The 7567-nt window shown below is 42.5% G+C and overlaps 1 protein-coding gene across 1 annotated transcript in view; it reads right to left on the bottom strand.

Moving 5' to 3' along the window:
- The window catches only part of LOC104954892 (laminin subunit alpha-5-like), a gene marked incomplete at its 3' end in the record, with an annotated part of 37807 nt that overhangs the window by 20673 nt on the left and 9567 nt on the right, over positions 1-7567 (bottom strand). The gene's annotated exons all lie outside the window — the stretch shown is intronic.

Genomic DNA, 7567 nt, shown 5'->3' with positions numbered 1-7567 from the left:
AATATTTTTTTTTTCCTTCAAATGATTCAGAGGACTCCCCAAGGCTGTGGTTTCAATTTATTTTAAAGTAGGCCTGTGTATTATTTGTAATTCTCCTTATAGGAGTTCTTTGTTTCTTATTAGAGGTTAACAGTTGTATATAATGTAATAAATAGCCTAATAAATGCAAAAAAACTGTAGTTTTTGTCTGATATAACAATAAATACAACTGTATTAGCTATCAAGCTATGAAATATGTTTTGCGGCTCCAGACAAAAACAATTGGGGGAAAAAGGAGCAAAATGGCTCTTTTGGTCAAAAAGGTTGCAGACCCCTGCCCTGGGTGAAGATCGTTGGTCTATGGTTTTTCCCTCTAAGAATGAACTCGGCCAGACCTTGAGAAAGCTTAACATCCTTTAAATACCAAACATTGAATGTGTAATGTCAACTTGTGTGTCTTTGTCCAAGCAAAGGTCACACACTACAAAGAGAGGAAACTTCTTCAAGAAGACATTTTTCTCTCAGTGTAGGACTTTTTTAAGACAGAATGAGCAACTACACAAAACCTCATCAACAAGGGTTACAGATGTAGATGCTGTTTGTTTGCATAGCCCTCAAGGGACTGATTAACTAATCTTATCTCCTTCTTGAATTAATTTCCCATTTAAAACTAATTTCCTCTGCCTCCCTGTGAAGGCTCACTTCACTGGTATTCACAACCAACTGTTTCCTCCATGTTTGTTCTCCGCAGTCTCTCTGAATGGGTCAAACACTCTCACTGACACAATGGTGTGATAAAGGGCCCATTGAGAAGTGTTCTGAATGCAAAGTCATTGGGAGGGCTCAGGGCCGCTGCTGCATCAAAAGGAGGTTGTAAGGCCGAGCAAACACTGCAAGACAATGTGACTGAGCTCAGTGTATGTTCTGGGTCCGTCCGCCTGGAGGAGAGAGCCAGCATGTCTGAGCCACATTGCTCCCCTATAGCCAATCATGAAGGTCGAGTGCAAAATATATAGGAAAACATTGAAGAAGCAATGAGATTGAATCCCTAAAGCCCCATTTATAAACTTCAGAGACTCAGTAGGACCATGCTGTATCTGACAAACTCCAATACGTGTATGGTTTTAAAATAATATTTTATGGTGGAGAAAGCACAATAATTTCCCTAAACTGAATGTATTGTCTTTAAATGTCTTAATTTGTCTGACCAACAGTCCAAAACCCAAAAATATTCAATTGACGATGATAACAAAAAACTAGTAAAGCAGCAAATCGTCACGTTTTTAAACTGGTCGTCATAATTGTTGACTTTTTATTGACTAACGAACTCAATTATCCAAATGATGCAATCTTTATCATGTAAATATTCAGTTTCTTTGTGTTGATGTAGGACAAATCTAGTCTAGGATGCATTTATCTTTCCTGTTTCATTTTCCCAGCTTTCCAGGTGTTTGTCTGTCTAGAAGCCACATCTTTTCAAACTGAGGCACTTGTACTGATTTTCAAACATTGAAGTTTTAGCCTGTTTTCATTGAGTAATGCCTATGTTCCACCTCCTATTACTCTAGTTCACTTTCCCCACAAGTCTATCCATCTCCATCCATCTCAGTGTGCTTATCAGTCTTTTCACTCTTTGCCCTCCAGTAGCAGGACAGGAGGAAACTCCAGCTGTCCGTCACAGTGATACAACTGAGTTAAGATGGAGGAAAGGGGGTTGACAGACAATATAGGAGGAGATGGATGGGCAGCGGAAGAGAGGGAGGAAATGATGGGTGGATGGAAAATATGAGCAGGCAGGTTCGGGAGTGAGTGGAGAAAGAGATAAATGAAGAAGATAGAGAAGGGAGATTCTGTGGTGATAAAGCTTAAAAGATAAGTCCTATGTTGACAAGGTGACCAGGGCAACCACCGGGCAGGAGAGACAGAGAAGATCAAGGTACATTTATGGGAGAAAGGGTGTGTGTATGTGTGTGTATGTACAAATTGGTTGGGGCCGGTCATTGAGTTCAAAGCAGCAGGGAGGTAAAAACTGCAGAGCCTGGGAATGACCTTTGACCTGTGACAGATCAACAGGTTGGAACACACATCATGCATGACGAGAGAGGGACACGGACACACACACACACACACACACACACACACACACACACACACACACACACACACACATCAAAAGTATCAAAATAACGATTTTCCAAAGTCATGGGTCGGGATTTAATGAATCAAATCAGGAAAACGTCATCCATTGATGTTGAAGAACTCAATCATTAAACACTAAGGAGAGAGCATGATGACAAATACACACAGCTAAACCACTGAAGGGCAGCAACAAGAGTGGTAGGGGTCCTCCCATAATTACTTCCTCAGCTTTCACACACACACACACACACACACACACACACACACACACACACACACACACACACACACACACACACACACACACACACACACACACACACACACATTGACATTTCAATCAAAGATAGAGTATGAATGGCTTCTTATTCTGTCTTCCACAGCTGGGGTCCTTCTTCACTTCCTTCTCCCCTTCCTGTCCTCCTCTTCTTCTTCCTACACTTACTCACATTTACTCGCTTCCTTCTCAAAAAACGTGTTGATATATCTAATATATATATATATGATATATTTAACCAACTTTTTTTTTTTTTTTTTTTTTGTTCATTCTGTTGAAAGCAGATGTTCCCTGTCTTGGGTAAATAAGGCTCTTCTTGTCCATCCTATTGTTTCTAGTAAAATCACATTTTCAGGCTCGGAAAGTTTTTCTATCAAGCAAAGGTGAAAATATTAAGTTAAAATAAAAGGAAAATGTGTCAACATAAAATATTTTTTCCTAGGCACAAGTACAACTAAAACAATGTTTAACTCCAAAAGAAGGTCAAAGACCAAAACAAGTGAATAGATATTGAATTATGTTGCTGCAAATACACGGATTACGCGCTCAGGAAGGCCATCAGTGGACGAGAGCAGGATCTTGGCTTCACTCTAACACCAAGGAGGTCGAGACGACACCCCACAGTAGCCCTGACAGACCTGGACTATGCGGACGACATCAGCCTGCTCTCCGACAGCGTTGAGCAAGCACAGGAACTCCTGAACAGAGTGGAGTCAGAGTGTGCCAAGGTTGGCCTTAGGCTAAACGCCAAGAAAACTGAGGTTATCAACTATAACATCTTACCGGAACATCCACCTCTGACAACAACAGAAGGCACTGTGCTTAAAGAAGTCAAGGACTTCAAGTACCTGGGCTCATGGGTCAACTCAACCGAGCAAGATCTTAAGGTGAGGAAGGCACTTGCATGGAGAGCCATGAACGGCATGACCAGTGTATGGAACTCCAACCTCCCCCGTCAAATCAAACTCAGCTTCTTCTATGCAACGGTAGAGTCTGTTCTCCTCTATGGCAGTGAATGCTGGACCCTGAAGCCAACCCTGCAAAAGTCTCTAGACGGATGCTACACCGGAATGTTGCGAGCAGTACTTAACATCAGCAAGAGTGTACATTTAACCAACAACATCTTGTACGAGGGAATACCAAGGGTGAGCGAGAAAATTGCAGCCAGGAGAATGAGACTAGCAGGACATTGCCAAAGGCATCGAGAGCTGCCAGCCGGCAAATTGGTGCTGTGGGAACCAACACACGGGCATCGGTCACGAGGACGTCCCGCACAAACATACGTGGACGTACTCAAGAACGACGCAGGAGCACAAAGTACCAATGAACTGGCCAGATGTATGGAGAACCGGGATGACTGGAAGCGACGATGGAGGGCTCGTCTGAGGACGACCTAGAGAAATGCACGTGGTAAGACACTGTACAGCAGGGCTATTCAATTAATTTGGAATGGGGGCCGGTTGATGAAAAGGATCCAAAGCAAGAGCTTCAGATACAGTAAATACTACAACAGCATAGTGGAGTGCATATTGTGTTTAATTCCATCAAACAACAAAGCCCCAAGGCCTTAATAGATGTAAATGGCAAGTTCAGAACTCAGTAGGCCGACATGTGAAGCTAATTTAACCATCAACATCATTTCATTTGATTTAGGTGAAATGATCTAATCATTCATGCAGGGATTGTCACTACAGTAGCTAGTAGGTGGGTTCGAAACCCGAGCCCGCCGAAATGTTCAGGCAATGTCTTCCCCTCTATCTCTCAATGTAACACCCTCTCTGAAATAAAGGCACTCTGGCCCAAAACAATAACAAACAAAAATTAAAATGTGATTACTTTTTAACATTATACTCAAAGGGCCAGTAGATATCACCCCGGGGCCGGATTTGGCCCGCGGGCTGCCAATTGAATAGCCCTGCTGTACAGTCTTATCCATAATGTGTTAAGCATCAGAAAGTATATTCATCCTGCTTGTGATAATAATTAGCCAACCTTACAGGATACTATGATGTTGCATTTATCTAAATGTGTCAATATACCAAACTGAGGCTCACAGTAAGGGTGTGGTGACCTTCCAACATCAACACGCTGATATCAGCTACAACAACATACAGAAGCAGACGGCTACAAATGATGACTATTTTGGAACACCACCCATCCTCCCATCCTCCATCCATCATCCCTCCTTTATTCTGGTTTAGCAGTGGCATTAACTTTATCCCGCTTGCCTCTTTCTCTCTTTTCACTCAAAGCTGAACCACTCCTATTAAGGTCAGATTTTCTCTCTTTCTCTCCCTGCACCTCTTTCTCCCCCTCTCTGCTCATTTTCCTGCCCAGTACACATAATGAATGACTGAAAAATGTGTCAGCGTTTGTTTGAGAGGACAGCAGTTTCAGAGGCAACGTTTAACCCTGAGCGAGAGGGACGGACGGGAAAACATGGTGACAGAAATAAAAGTCATTACGGAGGACGTAGGATGAATGACTCCAACTGTTGACCCCTCAAAATTACAACCAAGGAGCTAAAGAGGACAAAATGATGTATGTCAAGAAATACATAGAGGGCCAGTATTCAAAGATCTGACTCAAATGTGTGGGTGAGTGAGTCATCAAGGAAAGTTAAGCAACAGAACAAAACAGAAAATCGCACACAGAAATAAATCAATTTCTTGGAGATTTAATGATGATAGTGACAATTAAATCCTCTATAAGGCTCTCAATGTAGCACAGTAGGGAAATAGCTAAATGACAGAGGGGGAAATGATTGCTAAACACTTAGGAAAGAAAGGGTAAGCAATGGTTTGACGGATCAACCGAGGGGCCGAAAGTTGCATAAAGAACAAAACACCAATGTGTTAATTTACTGTAACGTTGTGGTTGTAGCCTTAGAGACCATTTACATTTACATGCACACTGCAGAAAAGGGAAAACCCCCAAAAGCCTCTTTAAATCCTAAATGCATCTTCAGTAACCGCTTTTATTTTGGACTTATTTCAATTGTGCTTTATCTGACTGACTCCAAACAGGGAGAGACTGACAAAGAAGAATTTACTAAGGAGAAAATGTGACAGAGGAATGATAGAGAAATGTTTGATGTCCATCATATCCATCTTTATCCCCTTATTTTATTTCCATCATTACTGTGTCCGTCATCCCCTCGACAGAAGAGTCTTTGTGGCTGAGCGGAGTCAGAGAGATGAACGGAGAGATTACGATGCGAGGGGAAAAAAATTGGGTGAGACATTACGGCGAATAACAGATAATATCTTGAAAATTCTCACAAGCTTTGAAAGAGCTGTGTGCTTGACTGGGTGTTGTAAAACAGGCCACACACACACACACACACACACACACACACACACACACACACACACACACACACACACACACACACACACACACACACACACACACAGAGAGCGTCACACCTGAAGTGTGTGTAAAACAACAAATGAAAGAAAGACAATGGAGTGGTCTGTACGGAGCCAAACCACAGACACCACAGTGGTTCCCATGCTCCTCACTCGTTAATAGCAGAATTGGCAGAGGACAAACTGATTATAATCGGAAAGCCACACACACACACACACACACACACACACACATGCATGCAAATACACAACACACACACACACACACACACACATGCATGCAAATACACACACACACACAGACACACTCAGTCTACTCACTAACAGGCCGGCGGGAAGGATTTTTAATGATGTAATCCATGAAAACCTTCTGAATGGAGGATCTGCTTCTTATCAGATAGCAACATCCATCTTCTAATACCCATAAGGCATCTGTGTTAGGGGTTATTTCCCAGTTTGGGCTTTAAAAAGGATACGGCTTCACAGACTATCCGCCATTTATTTGTTATTGTCTGTTGCTGCTTAACTTTGGATAGCGTTTCAATCTTGGGGATATTCTTCTGACTATTAGTTTATTATATGTTCTGTATTATACAGATACCGGACTTATTACAATCCTATGTTGGGACTTTTGTTTATCTTTGAATTGCCCAAGCTCAACAAGGATTGTGATCTTAGCCGCGTCTTTGAAGATGACTTCCGCTTTTCTTTGGCATTAAGGAAATGTGAAGTTATTTCTGGTCTTTTTATCTCTCCCCGAGTGAGACAACGATGTGCATCGCCTCAAATCCTTTGTTTAGTTGCACTTTAAAACCACCCTGAATTTTGGAGCCGGCTGGAACATTAAAAGGTAACTCTGACGTTCAAACCACATCAAAAGCAGGAAGCAGTCAATCGGGAGCAGTTGGCACCGCGCTCGCTCTTACGCACGGCGAACAAAGGAGCTACCTCAACACCGAGTGTGTGGGTTTGTTTTAGTGTGTGTTTCTGTCCTTCTTTGTCCTGGAGGGAGACCTGCCAACAAAACCGGGAAGTTAAGGGCATTTGACGGTGGAACACATTTCAATCTCATTGGAAGAAATGTAATCTACTCCTTTTAGGTTCTGTACTGTTGGGGGACTAAAAGAGCAAATCTGGAATCTTTCACTAGTTTGTAACATTTGATGTTATGACCTATGTTTAGGCATATTTTCTTTCCTAAGGAGGACAGACATGCATAGACAAGTTGATTTAACAATGAAATGGCTCTGTCTGAGTTATCGTTGTGGTGCAATCCATTTTTTCCATATTCGGTGACCCTTTAGATATCTTCTGCAATAAACTAACAACAAGTCAAATCCCTTGAATTACAGAAAGTCTAATACGGCGCCCTGCAAGACTTTGACAAGTGTGATTTACTCCAGGTGGGAGGATTATGGAAAACAGAAGACCTCACCTGGAGAAAATGCGCGCGCACACACACACACACACACACACACACACACACACACACACACACACACACACACACACACACACACACACACACACACACACACTGCTCTAATAATAGGCTGCTGAAATAGACAAACATCCCCTGTTCTGTCATCTCCTCCCCTCCTCTTTCCATGCCCTCACTCTCCTTCCTCTTCTTCACCTCCGTTTTCTTCTCCACTTCAAACATCCTTCCTGTTGTCCTCTTTCCCATGTGCTAGCCCTCCTCCTCCACCTTTTCCTGGGAGTTTTCTTTCACCTTGTCTTCATACTGGGCTTCTCCCTCTATTATTGGTCTCCTTGTTTTTTCCATCTCCAACCCCCCCCC

The sequence above is a fragment of the Notothenia coriiceps genome, unplaced genomic scaffold (genome assembly GCF_000735185.1).
Source record: "Notothenia coriiceps isolate Sejong01 unplaced genomic scaffold, NC01 NC01_scaffold00024119, whole genome shotgun sequence".
Lineage (NCBI taxonomy): Eukaryota > Metazoa > Chordata > Actinopteri > Perciformes > Nototheniidae > Notothenia > Notothenia coriiceps.
The sequence above is the reverse complement of the archived record's forward strand: the minus strand, read 5'-3'. Positions and strand labels throughout refer to the sequence as shown.